This window comes from Rhinolophus hipposideros (assembly GCF_964194185.1).
Source record: "Rhinolophus hipposideros genome assembly, chromosome: 9".
Classification (NCBI taxonomy): domain Eukaryota; kingdom Metazoa; phylum Chordata; class Mammalia; order Chiroptera; family Rhinolophidae; genus Rhinolophus; species Rhinolophus hipposideros.
In genome coordinates, this window is record NC_138055.1 from 51,491,181 (window position 1) to 51,514,167 (window position 22,987).

The 22,987-nt window shown below is 37.7% G+C and overlaps 1 protein-coding gene and 1 long non-coding RNA gene across 4 annotated transcripts in view; one reads left to right on the top strand and one right to left on the bottom strand.

Annotated features, from left to right (window-relative positions):
* The window catches only part of LIMA1 (LIM domain and actin binding 1), a 79,340-nt gene extending 60,364 nt beyond the window's left edge, over positions 1 to 18,976 (bottom strand). For 2 of the 3 annotated variants that reach the window (XM_081060196.1, XM_081060195.1), the window contains exon 1: positions 18,827 to 18,976. The gene's annotated coding sequence lies outside the window, so the exon portion shown is untranslated. The remainder of the gene's footprint in view (positions 1 to 18,826) is intronic. The other variant, XM_081060198.1, reaches the window with a different exon arrangement.
* Positions 18,977 to 19,085: 109 nt separating this feature from the next.
* The window catches only part of LOC308502880, a 63,432-nt gene continuing 59,530 nt past the window's right edge, over positions 19,086 to 22,987 (top strand). Inside the window, exon 1 of the long non-coding RNA XR_013994104.1 lies at positions 19,086 to 19,315. This is a non-coding gene — a long non-coding RNA (uncharacterized lncRNA). The remainder of the gene's footprint in view (positions 19,316 to 22,987) is intronic.

A 22,987-nucleotide genomic window follows, 5' to 3' on the forward strand; every position in this document is an offset into this window, starting at 1 on the left:
TTTTAAAGCATTTTCTCACTTTCTAGCACTATAAGATGTTCCATATTTATCTTGTATTTCCCCTGCCCCAGCCCAGGAATCAAGGAGCCCTGATTCCTTTCACTGGAGAAACAAAGATCTGGACACTGGTGTGCTCATTCCTACTAAAATGTCACTGCTTCTAGGCTCTCCTAAAATTTATGTAGGAACATTAACCCATGTATATACACATATCTATATTTTTATATTTATTTCTATATCTACCCATCTATCTATATTTATCTAAACTATAAATTCATAGTGATACTTCTGACTCCAATCTAGCATCCCAAGATTCATTCTAGTACATATTCCCTTTTATTTATTTCTTTCTCTGATAGTGAGAAGCCTAATTCCATAGAATTTTGACATGAAAAGAAATCCAGAATCTCCACAATTATGCCATTACCGGTATCTACTCCCTTGACACACCACATTTTTTTTTCATTCCAGCTGGAATGCTATCCCTTCTTTAACCTATTCACCTTTCAAGACTCAAGGGAAAGATTCCTTCCTTAAAGAACCCTTTCTTGAACTGACCTAGCCCTATTCCCAATCAGTATAGGCCACTTCCTCTGTCTTATCAGAATCTCATCAATCCTACTCAATGGAAAAGTCTTGAGGTCAAGGGACAGATCTCCTTTGCCTTTTGCCCTCCCAGCATCTAGTGTATTGCTTTCTAAATAGAAATAGAAATTTGTCTTGAATGAAATTGCTGTGAAGGTTTACATTTTATCCAAAACACTATCAGTACAAAAATCGATGCTTATTGTATAATCCAAAACTAGTGGTCAAGAAAGTACATGACATATTTCAGAACTGAATTAGTCATTTTAGCTTATTCAAACTCTGAGATAAACACAAGTGATATGACAAAAAAAGGAACCATTAAATAATTTCAAAAACTATACATAAAAAGCTCAGTACTCTATTATTCAGCAACATGGTGACAGACAAGTCTGTAAATAATCATTGTTACTGTTCTTGGAAGACCATTAGCCAAGTCTCTATAAAAACATGTGTCCTAGACAATAGGAAAATTGTAACAATGACCAAAATCCCAGGGGCCAACAAGGATGTAGATGTTTGCATCAGCACAGATTCATTTCAATAACATTGTTTCTTTTTTTAAAATCTTATTTTAAGGATATTTTGTTTTTAAAAAACACTAAGATCCAGAGCAAGAGTAATGAAAAAGGGGCTGCACACGTAATGAAAAGCAGTTTCACTTCTGGAAACTGCTTGCCAAAGAATCAGCAACTTTCATATTTACCCTTAGTGATTCACACTTTACCACCTTTATCCAGAGATAAAGGAAGAAAAGAAAGTTCCCTCAGATAGTATCATCCTTTACGCCACCTCACCTATGTCAGGGGAAAAATAACTGTCATGACAGTCTGAGCTCCTGATCTTTCCCTTCTACCGTGTTTCCCCGAAAATAAGATCTAGCCAGACCATCAGCTCTAATGCATCTTTTGGAGCAAAAATTAATATAAGACCCGGTATTATATTATATTATATTATTATGTTATGTTATACATTATATGACTCAGTCTTGTATTATAGTAAATACAGGGTCTTATATTAATTTTTAGTAAGACTATATTAATTTATAGTAAGACCGGATCTTATATTAATTTTTGCTCCTAACGATGCATTAGAGCTGATTATCCAGCTAGGTCTTAGTTTTGGGGAAACATGCTATCTTCTCAGAGCCTCATTTCACCTCCAATTCTGACTTTGTCCTAAAAACATGCTCACATTTCTGGTGTGTGTGTGTGTGTGTGTGTGTGTGTGTGTGTGTGTGTGTGTGTGTGTACATATCTGAAATTTGTATATATGGATAAAATAAAGAACTCTTTTTTTCTCTTAAGCCTTTCCCGCCCAAACTAACATCTCACCTTGCTCCTACCTTTATAGCCAAACCTTAGTCTCCAGGCCCTCATTGTTTCCACTTCCTCATTTTCCATTCATCCCTCTGCTCCCTGGATCTCGCTCCTAGTGCTACCATCCCTGCAATTATTTTTTGTACATCTCTTACTGTCCAATCTAAGAACCATGTCTCAGTTTTTATCAGTCTTTGCTGTCCTTTGGATTGTTGATTAGTTCCTCAGTTTTGAAATTGTATTTTCCCTTGCTTTTTCTTAAATGCTACCCTTCTGATTACTTTCCTATCTTTGAAACCATTTTCAGTTTCCTCACTGAATCCCTTCTCTCCCCCTCCACTCATCCCTCTTCCTAGATATTAGGAACTCAAGGGTCACCCCTGACACTCAAGGCTCAGTTTCTCTCCTTTTTCTGGGTGAGCTCAGCTACTCTCATGTCATCAAAGGTCACTGGCACCAGATCATTTCCAAAGCTGTATCATGAGCCCTAAGCTTCCTGACTTCAATCCTAGGATTTCCACTGCATTCTGCGTAGCTTCCTATGTCCCATAAAGATACAACATCACACAGCCCAAGGCAGATGTATCATCCTCGCTTACCTCTACCTCTCAAAATAAGTTTATATAACCACAAATAATTTTTCTCAAAAGATGAGCTAGCATACGAAGTTTTCCTTATATCAAACAAAATATAAAAAATAGCATGATACAACAAAATGTGCACAAGATTTTAGGTGAAAAAGAGGACTCACTCAGCCTCTTTCCAACTGCTGATTATAGACAATTTATTAACCTCTCTGAGTAATATACCATCACCTACCATAGTTCATCAAAACTTCTATGTAAAATGTGTAACATGTGACACACAGTAGAGAGAGAATGGCATAGAGCCTAGGACCATAGGCCATGGAGTTTGAATCTAGCTGTTCACATCTCACCCCACTCACTAGTTGTATGATCTTGGGCAAGTTACTATACTCTGTTTCCTCATCTGTAAATTTGGGGGATAGAACCTACCCCATAGCATTTTTTTTTTTTTTTTTGAGAATTAAAACAAGTTCCCAAATGTCAAGTATGTACTCTACTACCTAGCACCTAATAAATGCTCAATAAATCTTTACTCTTATTGTTATTAATCAGTAAGTATTATTTCACACCCACCCTTTATTTTCTTTCACATGTGGACTTTGTATAAACTTTTTCTCACGTCTTTAGGTAGGCCTAACTTATTTCTGTTGATCCCTGGCTTTTCTCTGTACATGATCTTTACTCTGTCTAAGACGTTCCCTGGCCTTACGCTACAGGTCCCAGCTTAGATGACACTTTCCTCCTGGTGCTCCCCTTGAACCCCCAAGCCTGGACTAGGAGGTTCCTCTTAAGTTCCTAAAATACTAAACCTACCCCTAACACTGATGGAGTTGGTTTTGGTTTTGTGTTTTTTTTTAGTCACACTGTGTTTTAACCCTCAGAACAGTGCCTGGCACATAGTGGGCACTCAAGTATTTGTTAAATAAAGGAAGGAATACCGGGTATCTGAAATCGTTTCTTGGATTGAGCTCAATTTATAGCCTAGTCCTTTTGGGGAAAAGAAAATGAAACAAAACAGTGAGCTGTGTTTGTTTATTCCAAGACAAATGATTCCAAATTATGGGAAACCAATGGATTTAGCTGTCAAACAATGGTCTCTACCCCTAAACTCTATAATAAAACCGAACCCTATCAACACAGATTGTTTTAGTTAACTCTCTGTGTTGGCATAATTCAGCAGTTTTCTTATAAATGCTAATTCTTTCAAATAACTATTTGGTTTTTCAGGTAACAAAGCCAACTAGTAATTCTAGACCCCAAAAGGGAGCTAAGATGAGAAGTAAAAGGGGGAATAAAACTTAATTTAGTTGGTCACAACCTTGAGTGTATAGAAGAATCACTTAGAAAGTTGAAAATACTGATTTTCAGGTCCCATCCCCCAATTGGATTCATTAGGTCTGGAGGAGGGCCCAGGACAACCACACTTTCTTTAAAAAGAAACTTGAAGTGACGGTAATGTCGGAGGTTTCTCCATCACGTGTTGAAAAACACTGAAATGAAAAGGTTTAAGACCCATATGTATTCCAAGAAAAATGGAAAAAACAGCAGCATAAAGTATTTTTAGATTGCCCACTTCAAATTTTATGTGGCCATACAAATTTGGCAGTATAAGGGGAATGGCCACCCTGTAAAGGCAGACTAAGATGCGGATGAAAGTGAATCCGGACTCTGAGCTGATAAATTTGTTGCCTATCATCTAGGTTCACCTAGACCGTCTTTGCCCAGAAGGCAAGACCAATAACTCATGATAATACAAGTTAGTTCTTTTTATTCTTTCTTTCTTTCTTTTTTTTCCCCTCTAGTTTGGTTTGCTGCTGAATTTAAAATGCTGCTTGAGGGAAATCTACAAGGGCAAGAAAATGGTATCTAGACAGAAACTCCAATTTCTTTTTATCTACTGAATATGAGGGCAACTATAATTTATTGAGAGGTCAAAGTTAACGTAGGAAACCAACAGGCTTGGGTTCTAATCTTTAATCTGTCACTAATTAGCAGTATCATATGCTGAACAAGTCATCTCTCAGGGCCTCAATTTCCTCCTGTGTAAAAAAGAAGGGGTTAAAATAGCCTAGAGTTTTCTAAGTGTAGGTCACAATTAGTGAGTGTGAAGTCCATTTCGTGGGTCAGAACCAGCATGTTTATTTGCTTGTGCTAATGAAATAGAACGAAACAGAAAACATCAGAGTGTGTCACACATAGTATAAGTATTCTTTTATAAGCTTTTGTTTCGGTTATTTGTGTTTTTATAAACTGGATAAGAATGCAAACTATTTCTTATTGTAGGATGTGGTTAAAAAAATTATAGTTTGACAAGTGTTGGTGAGGATATAGAGAAACTGAAACCCTCATCCACTGCTGACGGGAATGTAAAATGTTGCAGTTGCTTTGGAAAATAGTTGGCAGTTCCTCAAAAGGTTAAACATATAATTATCATGATCGCATGACCAGCAATTGCACTCCTAGATGTGTGTGTGTGTGTGTGTGTGTGTGTGTGTCTCCAAGAGAAATGAAAACACATGTCCACATAAAAACTTGTACATGAATGTTCATAAAGTATTATTCACAATGACCAAAAGTGGAAACATTCCAAATGCTCATCAACTAATGAATGGATAAACAAAATGTGGCCTATACATATAAAGGTACATCGATTATTTGGCCATGAAAAGGATGAAGTACTGATACATGCTAAAACATGGATGAACTTTGAAAAATTATGCCAAATGAAAGAAACCTGTCATAATAGATCACACATTGTATGATTCTACTTACATGAAGTGTCCAGAATAAGCAAATCTATAGAAACAGAAAGAAGACTGGTGGTTGCCTAGCACTTGGCCAGGGGTCAGGGGGAAAGCTGGGAGGTTTAAGACTAACGGGCAGGTTTTGTGTTTTTTTCATGGGAGGTGATGAAAATCTTGAAAAACTGATTGGGGTGAATGATGGCTGCATAACTCTGTGAATATACCAAAAACCACTGAATTGCAAATTTTAAATAGGAAAATTGTATGGTATATGAATATTTCAGTAAAGCTGCATTTAAAAAATTATAGTTTGAATTATAAACGAGATGATAGATGATCACTGAGGTCCCGAGCATTCTCAGTGCAGCCCCCACACTGCCCATTCTTCCAGCATGGTTACTCGGCTGCAGAACTGGATCATGGAAACACCAGCTGATTCCAATTCTGATTCCAGAGCCGACCCGATACCTGGCGACCTCTCAGTATTATACTTTCCTTCCACGTAAAATGAGGATGATAAACCTATGCTACAGGATTGTTCTAAAAACAAAAGGAGACAATAAATGTGAAAAAGTGCCTGGCACGTTGCTTGAGGTCAGAACCCATCCTGTCAAGTCTTTGAATGTCTCTGTGTCTAAGACACATTCAATAAGCATTACTCTAAGGGTTTAGTTAACAGAACGCATATTTAAGCTTAGCTTAGTTTACATGTCATATTATTTTAACATGGCCTATGCCATAAGGCTCTTTTTACAATATTTTATCATGGAGGTAGTAACACTAGTTGAAATGAAATTAGCGGTCTCTTTAAAATATTGAAATTGTTATTTTAAAATTGTTAGAAAAACTACCTATCTCTTCTTAAATGTTTGGTTTGGCCACTTGGAGCAATTACTTTTTCTAGTTTTTATTCAAAAGTCAAATTAAACATAAATCACTTTTTTAGTATAAATGTGACTAAATAGCAAAAAGGATAGTTCAGATATAAATGTTGGGTCTTCACAAGGTTCTCGTGACATGTAAAATTTTTAAATCTTTAATTAGGTCAATGGTTTTTAAAAAGAGCTGTGGCAGCCAAGGTGGAATCCATCAGCCTCCCTCCTTCTCCTCACACCACCACCCTTCTTCACCATCCTCCTTTCCTTTGGAGAACCTCTCTGCAGGTTCTCAAAACACACTCTAAACCTCTCTGCAGGTCTCAAGCGTACTCCAAAGCACTCCTAAGCAGAGCTGTCATTTTCTTTACTGTCTAGCTTCCTCGGTCAGAGTGATTGGTCCAGGGACGGGCCTGCTCATCATAAACAATAAGAAACAGAAGTGTCTGCCTGCTCTGTCCTGCCCTTCCCCCAAGCCCATTCTACTTCCCAAAGACAACCTCTGTCACAGTCTGAAGCATAAGCTCTCACATATATTGTCTATATGTGATGATGACGTTGATGGTGATAGTGACGGTGACAAACACACACCACTATGTGGCAGTCACTGTTCTAAGCATTCTACATATATTATCGCATTTTATCTTCACAACTCGAGGTAGGTATTATGATGATGCCGATTTTATTATACAAATAAGAAAACAGAGGCACAGAGATGTTAACACACATTGTGCATAAAAACACATTAAAAAAACAGTGATTTTATGTTAATGTGCTGTCCAGCAATTATTATTTCGTCTTGGACATCTTCCCACATCAGGACATGTAGGTCTACCTCAACCTTTCAGGACCACTTACTACTTCACTCCAAAATTGTCTATAACATTTAATCAGGCCCCTGTCAATGAACATTAAGGTGTTTTAGATTCGTTCTTCTTAAGAACAAGATGCAATGAATGTGCTCCTGCTATTGCTGACCTGGACGTATGCATCTCTATTGTAATTCCTAGAAGCAGCATTTCTAGTTCAAAAGGCTTATGCATTAAAACTTTAATAGACATCTCCAAATGTCCCTCCAAAAAAGTTACTTCAGTTTATATGTATGTTTTGCATCAATTTATATGTGAGCCATCAGCTATATGAGAAAGCCTATTCTCCTCATCCTTGCCACTGTTGAGGATTATTAATCCTTGTTTTTTCCAATCTGCTAGATATGTGAAAAATGGTAAATTATTGTTTGAGTTTTCATTCCTTTAAGCATGGGGAAGGTTGAGTATATTTTCAAATGTGTATTGGACATTCAATACATTTACTTTTTGAAACTAGATTTATTTTTTAATGTCATTTATAAATTGTTCATTATCTCTACAAGTTAATTACTTTTTAAAATTGCACAAGGACTTCTGAATATCATGTGTAACTCCTTGTACAATTCAAACTGCCTCTCACAGCAGCTGTCCTTTCCTGGTGTCTGATTCCTATCCAGATCTCATTAATATTCTTTCCAAATAGAAATGTTGCTGGACTATACAGATGAGATCCTCGTTTCTGTAGAGTTCCCTTTTGTAGGGCATCCACCCTTTGACTGCTCATTAATCTTCCAACCAGAGCACAGCCCTATGAGAAGCCTGACTGACACTATAGGACAATCCAGGCATTAAAATCACTGTTTGGGGAAAAATTAAACGTATGTTTGTTTTTTTTTTAAATCACTGTTTGGCGTTGCGCTCCAGGGGCTCCCCTTAACTAGCCAGTGTAATGCTGTCAGTTGTGCGGGAGCAGGTGAAGAGGGTGCTCTGAATAGCAGGATCATCTTTGGAATCTGAATCTCTCACGTGGAGTCTACACACATTAAATTTTTCTGAAAAGGGTCCCCTATGATTCCAATGTGAAAACAGCTTTGGGAGTTTAGTTTTGGCTTGATTCCAGGGTTATTAGGCTAGAGCAGAGAGGCAGGCACAGACCCTAATCACCCACCATCGAGATGGACTGTGTCAGAATCAGGCAAAAGTTTGGGCCACCTTAGCATAAGCCTGGGATGGCTTATGGAGCCCTGGTCATATGCAAGGTGATTCGTTCCATTTGATCTCATTTACTTAATCCTATGATACCATGAAACAAATATTATTCTCATTTTAAAAAGGAAGAAACCGAAGCTCAGAAAGGTTAAAGAGCTTGCTCAAGGTCACACAGCTATTAAGAGGCAGAACCAGGATATGAAACAGTCTGACAGACCCTAATGCTCGAACGACTTACTGCAAACCACATCTTCCCAGTGTCTGGGGGTGGTCTGGGCCAGTCCTTAGCCTCCTAAGAGTCTTAAAACTAGATATGGCAAAGGCTGGGCCAGGTACCTCAGCCTGTTCCATATCTAGGTTGACTCTGCCCCAGGTTCCTTTCAGCTCATGCCTATACCCTCAGTCTACCACTTACTTACTGGGTAATATTAGGAAATTACTGTAAGCCTTAGCCTCATCATCTCTAAAATGTTCTTTTAGCTCAGTGCTAAAATAAGTGCTTAATAAATGGATAGTGGTTGTGGTAATAAAAATAGCTAACATGTATGGAATGTTTACCATATGTCAGATACTGTTTTAACTGTTTTGCGTATATAAAAGTATTAATCCTCATAGTAACACATTCAGAAAAGTGTTGTCCCATTTTACAGATGAAGAAACTGAGGCCCAGAGAGGTTAAATAAATGTTAGCTCTTATTCATTTTTTAGGAAGCTGGCATGGAAACAAAATGATCTCGAGCACTGAGAATAAACCAGAAATGCAGTTCTAGTGTACACTGCATTTCAGAGTCAACTTAGTTTTGTTAAATCAGCAATTTAAAAAAGAGCATCTTTAATGTCATCTCTGAGAAACTGGTATTGACTACCAAGCACACGAAATCTACTAAAAACCCTAACACCATTCCTCTGCACGAAAAAGTCTAAATCTCTGTCAAACTATACCTTATCAGGGCCAACTTTTAGGGGTTCTCAACACCTCTGTAAAAATTGAAGATGATATAACGATTACCTTACATGGCTTCTGTTACTTTTTTCCTTCACTTGAATATCCTATCTTCTTGCACTTCTGAAATCCAAATTATCTTTTTACATAATTGTGGTAATCTTCATGTATCTTATTTAGACAGTTAAAAAGAATAACATCCAATGACATCATTTAAAAACTGACTTGGTCTAAAATTTTTAGGTCATGAAGAACTACCCAAGAACCCCTAAAAGTTGGCCCTGATAAGGTATAGCTTGACAGAGATTTAGACTTTTTCGTGCAGAGGAATGGTGTTAGGGTTTTGAGTAGATTTCGTGTTCTTGGTAGTCAATACCAGTTTCTCAGAGATGACATTAAAGATGCTCTTTTTTAAATTGCTGATTTAACAAAACTAAGTTGACTCTGAAATGCAGTGTACACTAGAACTGCATTTTAAATCGTTTTCCTTTAAATTAAGGAATTACCAGATCTGATGCAAATTTAAAGCTATTTCTCTTTCAAATCTAATTTGTTATATATTCACTTGGTTCTTCCTCCCTTCCCCCCAGTTGATAATTAACTCATTGTTAAAGGGAAACATAATCCAATGGAGTGAGGGTTTTTCCAGTATTTTTTTCACACATAGTAAGGAAAACCTCTTTCATTAAGTAGAAAAAACAGATGATCATGTCAGTAACTTCAAATTTAAGGGGAAAGTAGAGAAAAGCATACTTGATTAGAAAAAGAATGTGGAAATTTCAAGTGGACCAAGATCATTACACAAAGCATAGATTTACTCTGAACAGCCTGCTTCTGCTTTAACCTTTGTACCATTCCATGCTTTATCATCAGACACACCAAGTACCAGTGCCTGGTACCACATAGGGGCTCAATAAATGCCTGTTATACAAACGATAAACAATATTATGCTAATTATCAGCAGCCACATATCTCGACAAAGACCCACCTACATAATCGGATATCTGCCTATACAGTATATGCTCATAGGTTTTGCCAATTACATGCTTTATTAAGACAAAGTGGCTAATTAAAGAGTCTTCTTCACAATGTCAAAGCAGAAGAAATATAAACACTATTTTTAAGAAGCCTACTTCTATGAAAGATATAACCTCCTTATACCAGTCCTTTGTCCTTAATAATTAATCAAGTTTTCTCCAAATACAGGGCTTCTTAGTTTCACTCCTGGCCATTTCCAGGAAGGGCCTGGCTTCCATTCTTATCTGAAATTTTAGATGATGTGTTTTTTTCAGGTCTTGCTCAATCTGAAAAGCCAGTTCAGATCAATTTAACCAATCCCTTCAAGCAGGAAAATTAGAACGGGTTTGGTGAAAAGTGACTCTTCTCTAAGCAAGTTCTGTAATCTTTCCTTTCTGTAAAAATCTGAGAAGCTAACACCGAACAATGCTTTAATCAAGGACAAGCAAAGCTGAGCCTGGTAACATAAAGAATGACCAAATCATACAACCACATAAGTGACAGAATTCTGCTAATCTTAACCAATGCTATGGATATTATTTCTTAATAAGGACTGGTTACAAAGATATTAATAGTAGTGTTTTAATTAAATTTTAATGTTTACCTTCTAAAAATTAGATAAATGAATGTGCTATTTAAAAAATTGAGAGGCATTTATTGAGTAGTGGTCTTTCAGTTAGCATGGGAAAGTCAATCAATTTCTTTGGGTCTCAGTTTCTTCATCTTCAAAACATAATAATTCACCTGAGATGACTATTAGGATTAAATGAGAGAATGAAAGTAATAGTACTTTGAAAACTATAAATTGCTATAAAAACTATTATTATTTTTAATACAAATTTCAAGCCAGTTTCAAGAAAATATGGCATTAAAAAATAAGGCTACCCAATGAAGAGAAATAGGAAGAAATTAGAAATGATTAGTTACATTGTGTGGTTCAACCAGATATTAACAAGAAACCCCTTGTTTAGAGCTGTTACTGAAAATCTTTCTAATCAATACATCCTATTTCAGGATGTATAATAAAGAAAATATTCTTTCCTTGAAGATTCTCTGTAGCTTTTTATTGTTCTCCCAGACAAGGAAAGCAGAAGAAAACTTCTGGTTGCTTGATGATTCTAAGTCGGTTGGATTCTAGTTTTCTATACTTGCTTTTAAAAATGTAATGAGCACTAATAGACTAGTATTGGCTAGCAGGAATAACCCCGGAAGTAGAGGCTGACAGGTAGTAAAATAGTGCCCTGGATCCTGGGAACACCTTGGAAAACCTGCACTCAGATGGAACTGAATCCTGGCTATCACAGTATCCAAATCTTTGTTGTGCTACCTTCGGAAATCCTCAGAGACTACCATCTGATTTGAACCCTGATGAAACTACATCAGCTGTTGTCCAAAAAAACAAACAAACAAAAAACAACAACAAAACAACAACAACAAAGCTTTGGATTGCAAACCAAACCAAGACTTACTGATTCATTCAACAAATATTTATTGAGCACTTACCATGTGCCAAGCAGTGTTCTATTTGCTAAAGATATATAACCTTAAAGGTAACACACAAGGTCTCTGCTCTCACGAAGCTTCCATTCTACTGTGGAAGCAGGACAATTAAATACTGTGATTAGTGCTGTGAATGAAATACAAAGAGAGTAACAGGAGTGGTGGTAGAAAGGGGGTAGATGTTTTAGATAATGGTCAGGGAAGGCTTCTTCCAGTGAATGAAATTTGAGCTGAAACCTGAATGATGGGGAGGAGATAGGCAGCCAGCCTGGTGAAGAGATGGGGAGTTTTCCAGATAAAATAGCAAATGCAAAGGTCCTGAGGCAGGCATAACATGGCCAGGGAGTGAATGAGAAATATAAGATGATGCCAGAGATAAATGGCAGCTAGATTGAAAAAGGATTTACAAGCAATGGTAACAATGTTAATGTATTCTATGTGTGAGGTGAAGCCCAACCCTGTTATGTAACAGTATATGCAAGATGAGGTATATTTCATATCTTGAGCAGTTAATTGCTATCTATATGTGCGTGTGTATATATATATATGTGTATATATATATATATTTAATGGCTACAAAACGACAATGAAAGGCAAGGTTCTCACACTTAGAAGGCTCATAATTTTTTAAGGAAGCAATAAATTATGCATAGTGACAGCATTAAGGTAAAAAAATGAAGTAAAAATAAAGTGCTAAAGACTGAGGAGGGCGCCACTGATTCAAATAGGAGAAATTAGAAAAGGCTTTATTTTTTAAAATAGCATTTTATTTGTGCTCTTAAGGAAAAGGATTACAGCAGGAGTGGCGGTAAGGGGGGGAGCATGAGGCTCTGGGAGCTGCATGAGCAAAGGCACAGAGGCAGGAAAGCACAGGGTGGGTCCGGGAAACCATGAATCATTGCATAACTGCAGTACCAGGGGGGTGGGTAGCGGTGTGGGAGACACGCCTGGAGAAACAGCCTGTGGGGTGTGGGAGTGCGGGTCTTGAATGGCATGCAGAGACACTGAGACTTAATTTACTTGGGCGTTGATTCCCCTTAAGCGTGTAAAGCAATCTCTTGAAGTACTTGTTAAAACTGTAGATTCTCAGCACCAGCTTCCCCTGCCCCCCCCCCCCAGATATATTGATTTGTAGGTCGAGGTGTGACCTGGGAATCTACCTTTTTAACCAACATCCTAGGTGATTCTGAGACAGGTATTGAGGGAACCATACTTTGAAAATCAGTGTTTTATTTATTTATGACAACTTTGGACTGAAAGGGAAAAACTGAAGCCTACTGTAAGGATTGCTCAAAGACTCTCGCAAAAAAGGGGGATCTGCATTAGAAAGCTGATGAAAGAGGCATTATCACTGTTGGGGTAGAATTAACCAAACTTGGTGATTAAACGTGGGAGGAGAGAAAGACTGAAGAGTGCAAGACAACTTCAAGTCTTCTCCTTTGGGAAAGTGGGTGCCTGGTATGTAGGGGACTATCCTAGGTGCTATCCTAGGGACTATCCACATGGTCTACCAGGTAGCTGGAAATATGGACTCGGAGCTCCAAGATATATGCAAAGGCACTAAACATTCTGGTTTGGTATTCCAAAGCAAATTCAAGACAAATTAAAGATAAAAATTGGAAGGAAATAGAAGGGAAGACTTAATCCATTTCTGGATGGTAAGACTTTTAAGGATAAAAGCAACAAAAGAATTCGCAAAGAAAAAGAACTACGGATGAGTAATAATATACCACTCACAAAATTAAAAGGCAAATAACTAGTTAAACTTTGACCAAAGGAAAAAGAATTACTATTCTTAAAATGAAGAGCTTACACAAATCACAAAGAAAAACACTAAGAACAGTTTCTGTACAGAACAGTGAAAGTTGTTAAATAACTTGGCTTGTCATAACTTAAAGCTCTTGTCATAAAATGAGATTTGTTTTCCATCCACTAAAGACGATGAGGCTTTGTGGCATAGATCAGCAGGTCTCTTAGGACTTACTTTACTTAGGTTTCCAAGTATCAATCTATGGGAGTGTCTAAAAAATACCAGTTTTTGCAACTTCTAGTTTCCTGATGGCACAAACACTTTAAATTGTCCCCAGGCTCCACTAAGCCTTGCTAACCCTGTGGAAATTGCCTTTACTGCCTCCAGTCTTTCCTCAGGCTCTATACATCTAAAATGGGTGAAGAGTTAGGAATGGGACAGAAAACAATTTCACAATGTCTAGAGAACAGTGGCTCAAAAGTCATCCTTTCAGCACAGAGGTTGTATGGATTTGGGGATCAAGAGCCCCAACCTCTCATTTTACAGGTGAGGCTGAGAGAGGATGAATGACTTCCCCAAGATAACCTAAGTGGGTGGTTTTCAACACTGCGTTGGGAATCCTGACTCTCATCTCAAGTCAACACCCTTCCCATTTGGCAGCGCTGTTTCATCACCCACAAACTCTGGCTTCTCATAACAACAGGCATTTAAAACACCACAATTTTAACTTCTTGTACACTTTCTACTTTGTTACTCCACTCATTCGAGTTGGCCTAATAAAGACCACTCACAAATAAATGAAAGAACCCCAGACAAAAAAAAAATAATTAAAATGTTAAGACCCAAATAAAAATGGGAATGGATTAACCAAATTGTAATTCACAGAAGAAGAAATTAAAATGGAAATGAATACATGAAAAGTGTTCATTCTCACTAGTAATTAAAGAAATACAAATTAAATCACTTTTGCTTATCAAATCAATAAAGATTTGGCAGCAGGATTAGTATTCTTAAATTTTCATGCCCTTTGATCTAGTAATTCAACTTCCAGGAATCTAACCTAAGGAAATAATGAGTGATTTGTACAAGATTTTATACATAAATTTATTCTCAATTTTTTTCACTTAATGGAACAAAACACCCAAGTGCATAGTTAAATTATGCAACATTAATACAATAAGGTATTAAACATCCATTAAAATTATTTTTAAATGATTTTGATGCCACGAGAAATTATGATATAACGTAAAGTAAAAATAGCAGATACAAAACTTTATCTACTATAATAGTATGAGCCCAATTAGCTGTGTGTTCGTGTGTGTGTGTGTGTGTGTGTGTGTGTATCAAAGAAAAAGAAAAGATTGAAAGGAAATATACCAAATGGTAGTTTTCTCTAGAACAGATTATGGAATATTTTATCTTCTTTACTATCAATTTTTCCCCAGGTTTTCCATAATAAGTATATACACTTCTTTTTCTCTAAATGTGTATGTATGTTTGTACAAGTGGAAATAAAACAAGAATTATATATATAATATGAAAAAAGTCTTTAAAAAGATAAATTTGCAAGTCATTCACGTGGAGGTTTTGAAGTTATGGAAATAGATGAAATTGCACCAGGAGAAAGTATAATGAGAATAAGATGCTGGACAGAGCCATGGCAAACCACCACATTCAAGGGGGCAGAAACACTGAGTTAGTGAAGGAGCATGGGAGAAAGTTGTTCTATGAGAAGATGGAAAACCAGGTAGAGTCACATCAAGAAACCCAAATGACAGGAAGAACCGGAAAAGTTGTCCACTTGGTCAAACGTTGCCAAGTGGTAGGAGGAGGACAGTGGCAGGGCCATCAGAGGGAAATCACTGAATACTATGCATGGACAGACATATTTCCTCTAATGCTGGAGGTGGAAGCCAAATCTGAGTACATGTTGCCTGTTTAGTAAAACTGACTATGAGGAAAAGAAGTCCTGGGCCATTTGCTTGAATTTCAGTTTATGGAAGAAAAAAAAAGATTGTGGAAATCTAAAACCAAGTAAAAGCATATCAGGATTACTGATCTATGGGTAATGAAACAAAAATTGGCAATACTTTGGCGTGCAAGAAAAAACATGTTTGAGGGACTGTAAGGTTTTCCAAATAGTAAGCTCTCTTATAGGATAAATAATGGTGAAAAAATTAGCTCCACATTTGTTATCAGAAGTAAAAAGAAAAAGATGCATCTTTTTTTTCTAAATATGAAAGTTCTTAATTTCAGAGTAGCATTGTTAAGAAATCCCTTGAAAGAAAATAAAAAGAATGTAAATTTCCATGGTATCATGTTAACTTCTTATGACTGTACATGCGAAGACTCTGGAAACGTTTTCAAGTATAAAGAAATCATTTGACATGCTGAATAATGAATTGGTTGTTGGGTCAAACTTTGTCCTTTTAATGAAAAGAGGTTTGCATTAGCACAATAATTTGACTGAGTCTCAAGGACTTTGCATCCAGCCACAGAATAAACATATCAGTATGGTCCAACCAAGAGAACCATTTACCATAGATCACAATTCCACAATCATTAAGTAGAAACTACTCAATTTACAACCACTCATTTGTTACTAAAGAACCTTGAGAGTCTGTGTTAAGTAATTTAACATCACCTGGAGATTACTGTACACAATTCAAAATAAAGTACTTTAACTTCCTGTCAAAAAACATACAGTAAAAGACCACAGCAACCTTAAAAAAAACAGCCAAGTCTTTTCTTTCGGAAATTCCTGACTTAAGAACCAAGTTACACATTTTTCTATCTGCAGAAAGAGTACATACAATACCAATCTAAGTGAAAGTCATCTATTTCTGAGTGTATGAAATTAAGAATGTCTGAAAACTAATTTTGCTGTCTACATAAATAATTGCCAATTCTCCCTATTTCTAGTTAGGTGGCCTTTTACAGCAAACATGTCTATTGATTTCCCACCCTCTCGACATTCTTTTTTGTCTGTGTATCTTTGAAGAACTTTTTTTTTTTGTCTTTGAAGAACTTTTGTACTAGAAAACATCATAAGAAAACAACATAATCACTGTAGGTACCCAAATTACATGCACATATACCTACTGCCTTTCCAAAAATTCCTGGCAGAGACTACTTTCCTAGAGTGTAAACAGAAAGAAAGGAAGTAAGCAACGTCAAAAAATGTGTTCAATAAGTACCATAGCTCAAATTACCAAATGAAACAACCATCATCTGTAGTAATTCACAATCTCTATTTAAAAAATGAAAAACATAATCATATAGAATAGACCATGTCATGTTCATCCTGTGTATATTAGACCACTGGTACACAGTAGGCAATAAATAAAAGCCTACAGTTGTACGAAAAGCACTCAAGACTACTCTAGACTTCAGATCATCAAAACTCTACAAAGAATCTTCACTTTTCATCTTTTCTTTCTCTCCCCATTTACCCACCCTGTCCCTGCCTCCAAAGGAAAAAAAAAAGAAAGAAAAAGACATTTTGAGGGCACCTTAGCAAGAAAAAGTTACCAAGATGTGCTGCTAATAGAATTGTTTTTACTTCTGAAGTTTTTGCTTCTTAGAATTATTAGAAGGTTGACATTTGGCCCACCTTTAACCAGAGTCTGGAACAAAGTTTGAAGGAACCAAGTTAAACAAAGTTACACAGTGGAGCAATTTTTACAAAATGGCACTGCTCTGCTAATGTTGCCAATACACTGTTCTCTTCCCAGTAGCTCTACAGGTCAGGGGCTACCTGGTAACAGCACTTCTAGGCCCAATACAGAACAGTGAAGACAGCTCTACCACTTACTTACTGAACTGCCACAGAACTAACAACAGGGCCTAATCCCATCTTCAAAAGGCCATAGCGTCAACAGAACACAAGGTAAGAAATACGAATGATACAAATATTAGGTTGGTGCAAAAGTAATAGTGGTTTAAAAGGTTAAAAATAATTGCAAAAACCGCAGTTACCTTTGCACTGACCTAATACATGAACCAAAGAGAACACTATGAGTCAGAGGTTTTTGCTATTGTTGTCGTTTACTTTGTTTTCAGGAAAACTAGAAGAGGTCATTAAAAAAAACAATCTTCTGTGCTCCAACAGCACTCTGGGCTGATCGGTACTACAGCACTGACCCCACTTATACTGTCAGTTGTATCTATTGATTTGCCTAATCCATTTGACTTTAAGCTCTTTTACAGCAGGAACGGTCGGAACTTTGAGTCCACAGTAGGACTGACAAAACAAGAGGCACTCAGTAAATGTTTTGTCCAAAAAATGAAATAAATTCCTAAAGTAATTACCTACTACCATGCTATATATTTTTCTATTGATGAAAAACAAGGAAATATATATGCATGCACACTTTTTTAAAAATTAAACCTTCTCTCCTGATAACTCTATAATTTCTTGAACATGACCATCCTTCATCCGGGCTATAACTTCACAAGAACTTAGAAATGTTTGTGAAGGGTCATCTTCTTTTGTGTCTACATCAGACCTCAGAAGAAAGTGTTATTTCACAGTTCCTAAAACATTTATCATTTCTGAATAGTATTAGTATCTATGCAGATAAAAAGTATTCCATTTAACCACTGAAATCAAGAGCAAGAGAAAGAATACCTCATGCAAAAGAGACCTCTCTTCTAAAGGGGTATTGTCTTAGAGGCTGATAACTCCCTAAATATCTTGACTAACTTAAAAAGTCAAGTTGATAGAACCATCTGGATAAGGCAGGCTTTTGAAAGCTGGAATTAGGTGAAAGACAATAGTAGTTCAAATATCTCTCACCAAGATCACTAAACTCGTTGTTGTAAGCACCAGTAAGAGGGCAGGACGGGCACCAGATGGTTTGCTCCTAGCACCTACAACTTCAAGCTTAGTAGGTGTAGCCAGGGGTGTACGGTTACCTTATATTAACACCTACGTATGTTGGTGACAGGTGCCAGCGATATATACACGATAGCGATTCCGGGATGACACGTCCTGCTGCAAGGGCTGCTATATTCTCAACATACCTCGAAAGGATTATAAGTGTCTTAAAACGGAGTTCAACTGGCAGAATGGAAGGGGAGAAAAATCAAAGAGGGAAGGCTGAAAATGAAGGAAAAGAGCAGTTGAATACCATAATACCATTTCCCTGGTAGATTATTTTGAATTTCAATAAACTGCCATTCGTCCACCACACCAAAAAAAGTATATCGTTAGAAAGGAGTATTCCCGATTGAAGAGGAGGGAGTTCCTGCCTTCAGGCAGCAAAGGCTCAGCCCCACATAATTACTTCCAACCCGAAAACAGACCCAGAAGTGAGGAACGAGCAGAGGATCAGCAGTTCCTCCATTCCCTCTTTCCAGGGGAAGGGGTTCGCGCTCCTTGTGCTGCCCCCGCCCCAGAAGTCGCGGGAGAAAGAGGGTGTGGAGGGAAGCCGGGATCTCCGCGCACTCTTCGACTGTGGAGGATGTGGAGAGAGAAGGGCCTTACCTGGCTAAAAGCAGTCTTTTCAATGCGCTGCTACCAGCCCTGCCGCGGGTCCCAGGTGCTCTGCCTCGCGCACCTGTCGGGACCTAGCTACAGCACCTACAGCTCCGGCGGCCCCGCCCCGCTCAGGCTCAGAGCCCCGCCCTGGACTCCGCCCACCGCCGCGGGCGCGCGCACGCCAGCCCGCCTCCCGTGCGGCCTCCGGGCGACCGTGCGCGCCGCCGGCTGCGTGCCCTGCCCCCGCGGCTGCTCGCGTTGCTTCGCGGGGAGCGGCCTCGGCGGTGTGAGAGGCGTGGCTGCTCTTCCCAGGGCCGCTGCAAACTCTCCACGCTGCCCATTGAAGAACGCGCGCGTCTTAACTGCCCTGCGTTTGTGCTCCTCTACTTTAGCCTTAAGTCTCTGACTGACCGCAGTGTGACTCAGGAGCGACTGGGAGGTTTGCCTAGGCTCCACTGTAGGCCCGTCCCCGACCAGGTTCCTGGTGCTTTCGGGGTAAGTTCTGTGCAAGGAGGGTGTTCTAGAGGAGGCCGCGTTGTGTCGTAGAAAGAGCTATACATTAATCTTGGCTCGACTGCTTGACGTTTCTCAGGTCCTTTCACCTCACGAGAGTTTCTTCACATAAATGAAGGGGGTGGACAAGGGCAGATGCCCACGTTACAGCGGCTGTAACCGTTATTATTCCTCCACTTAGAACAGGACCTCTGCCGAAAGGTTTAGAGGACTTTAAGAGACCTAGCACTTGGTCATCCTGCCCCCCAAGTTCCCTGCTGCTGCATGAGTGCCCTTTGATAGTGTCCTTTCCTTTTCCTGCACCCCAAGTGTAGTAAGGTTGCACACCGCAAGTTCAAGTCGTTGTCCTTCAATCTAGTTGTGGAGGGCGCAGCTCACTGGCCCAGGTGGGAATCCATCCGGCAGCCCTGTGGTTCAGAGCTGGCGATCCAACCAGCGAGCCATCCGGCCGCCCCAAGGAAATGTTTAAAGAAAAATTTCCAACAGCAGGTGATGGGTAGACCACGCAGTTGTTGCCTTCTTCCTTCAAATATCCAGCCTAGACTGATTTCTGGATAGGCATCAAGATTCTAGCAAAACTGGCAGACCGCGTGGGAATGTGAAAGAGTATGCAGTATCAGTATAGGATAGTACTCCCGAAAATGCATTCCCTGCATGTGGCGTTCCCTCAATATATGCCCCTTCCACAATTAAAAAAAAAAAAAAAAATCAAGCCAATAAAGGACCTTATTCATAAGAAGCCTAACCTGGGCCAGAGTTTTGGACTTAGATTTGAATCTTGACTGAGCCACTTACCAACTAGGCAACTTGCTCTCCCAAAGACCTGCTTGTGCCCTTTTGAAAATAGAGCTAGTAGTACACTGCATTTGGCATTTACCAGTTTACAAGGCAGATTGCTGTTTTCGGGGATTTTATGAGCCAGTTGCTAAGCATAAGCACTGTTAAAAATCAAATTATATAAATTTACAGTTAAATATGTTCAAAACAGCTAGTAAATACTCAAAACTCATCACTTCTTTTTTTATTTCATTTTACTAATAGCTCTGTTCTTGAGGTTGTCTGTTGTATCCGTATGATGGAAATACTATATAATGTTTGCATCTCTTCCCAACTGTTCAGAGATGTCACATTTGTAGCATGAAATTGGCTGCAATAGGAATATTTATACCATGGAAATTGGCAGATGCTACAAATCAGGTCTCAGTTTATTGTTTTCTAGACCAAGTATCTGCAACTTCTGTAAAAGGCCATATAGTAAATATTTTAGGCTTTGCAGTTATATATATATATATATATATATATATATATATATATATATATATATATATATATTCATTGTCACAACTACTCAACTCTTACATTAAAAATGGCCATGGCCATGTTCCAATAAAGTTTTATTGACAAAAGAGGCAGTAGGTTTGTGGAGAAAATGTTGATAATGCAGAATTAAACTTAAAGGTGTGTCACATCTGAGGTCTTGATTGTGAGTAGCACAAAAAGTTGAGGAAATATTCTTCCAGTATTCAAAAATTATTATCCAATTCAGGAAAGAAGTCACTCATGTCATTGACAAAGGAATGAAGTGTCAATATATCTCCACTGTTTCACTTTTGCCTTACTTGTTAATTTAAAAATATGAACCAACATCCGTGTCTGAACTATACTTCTTTGGCAGACGTGAGCATCTTTTTTGCTGAATCAAATCATAAGCATTTATTCATAGTCTTATTTTATGAAATATTATTGGGAAAAGAATCAAAACTGATAGTAGATTTTCAAGAAATATCAAGTCATACTGCAGATATATCGGTAAAGACCAAAAAGCAAGATATTGTAATTTAAAGTTTATGATATTTCTAAAATCATATTGTAATCATTAACAAATTTTATGTTAATTCCCAAGTAGTAGTATTGTGAATTTTACTAACATAAAATTGCTTTTCAGATTCTGATCCCTAAAATGTCAAAGTAAGACAGTGATTTAAGTTTTTTAAATCCGAAGAAGTTTAAAATAGACACAGAAAATAATGATAGGAGTGAAAACTGTGGGATACTTAAGCTAATGGAAACAAATTTCAAAATCGTTGAATGACCAATCATTGAAGAAAAATGATCATGTTCATCAAAGAGAAATAGATAACCTTGTGTTTCCAGCTTGTTGCAATGAAAAACAAGTGTTACTATTTTCAGAACAGTACAAATGGCTTGAAATAAAAGAATGTAAATTAGGATGTAAGGATTGTTTGATAGTTCAGCTTTTACGAGTGACAGCAGAAAAGCATGTCCAAGGGTCCAAGAAATGGAGGGCATATTTAGTAACCCTAAATAAGTACTAATAAAACTACCAGGCAAACTTCTGGGGGAAAAAATTTAGAGAACATCTTTTTAGACTTTACTAAAATTTAAGATTTGTTAGAAGAATCAACTAATGACTCAATTTCCAATTAAGTGTATAAATTAAATAATAAAGATATTGATACTATCAGAAATTTTTAATACTCTATAGTTGAGTAAAACATAATGGATCTTGATCACTACAATGTACACCTGAAGCTGAACAATAATGAATGCCAACTATAATTATATATACATATACATATGTATATATATAAATATGTGTATGTATATACTTACAAGAGACGGAGTACAGCTTTGGGAGTGGAGACAGTGGAAATGTGATGGCTCGGTGCAGTGTCAGAGAGATAGTGGATAGGGGTAGGGGGGTCCACAGTGTGAGGGATATAAATGATATACGTCTAAGTATTACTTTGTCTTGTGCACCTGAAACTAATAAAAAAAAAAAGAAAAAAACATAATGGATCTTTCATAGTGAGAGGGGCAATAGAATTAAAAGAGAAAAATGGAGTAGAATAGGTAGTTGTTTACATACATGATACAATGCAACAAAAACAACAGAACATATTGTAAAAGAAATTATATGAAGATATTTAAGAATATCACAGAAGGGGCTGGCCCGGTGACTCAGGCGATTATAGCTCCATGCTCCTAACGCCAAAGGCTGCCGGTTCGATTCCCACATGGGCCAGTGGGCTCTCAACCACAAGGTTGCCAGTTCAATTTCTCGACTCCAGCAAGAGATGGTGGGCTGCGCCCCCTGCAACTAGCAATGGCAACTGGACCTGGAGCTGAGCTGCACCCTCCATAACTAAGACTGAAAGGACAACAACTTGAAACTGAACGGCACCCTCCACAGCTAAGATTGAAGGACAACAACTTGACTTGGAAAAAAATCCTGGAAGTACACACTGTTCCCCAATAACGTCCTGTTCCCCTTCAAAAAAAAAAAAAAATCATAGAAGAGCATACCAGATACGTACTATGATTGATTAGACTTCTATACTTTTAAAGAAAAGCACCTAGTGATTTATCTTCTGTACACAGTTGAATCAGTTTCTGTACTGGTAATGACATTTTTTACTTTAAAAGAATTGGTGTCAACTGTAGCAGAGTGTATTTGTAATACATTATTGTCTACTTTAAATGATCATGGCGTTGATAATGAATATTTGAATAATTGCATTTTTATTCTAATGGTGTTGTACACTAGTGAGAAGGAAGTCTAAAGTAGCTACAAGTTTGTTAGAAAATTTTCCTGAAGTCATCATTTGGTACTGGTTAAGTCATTGATTGCAA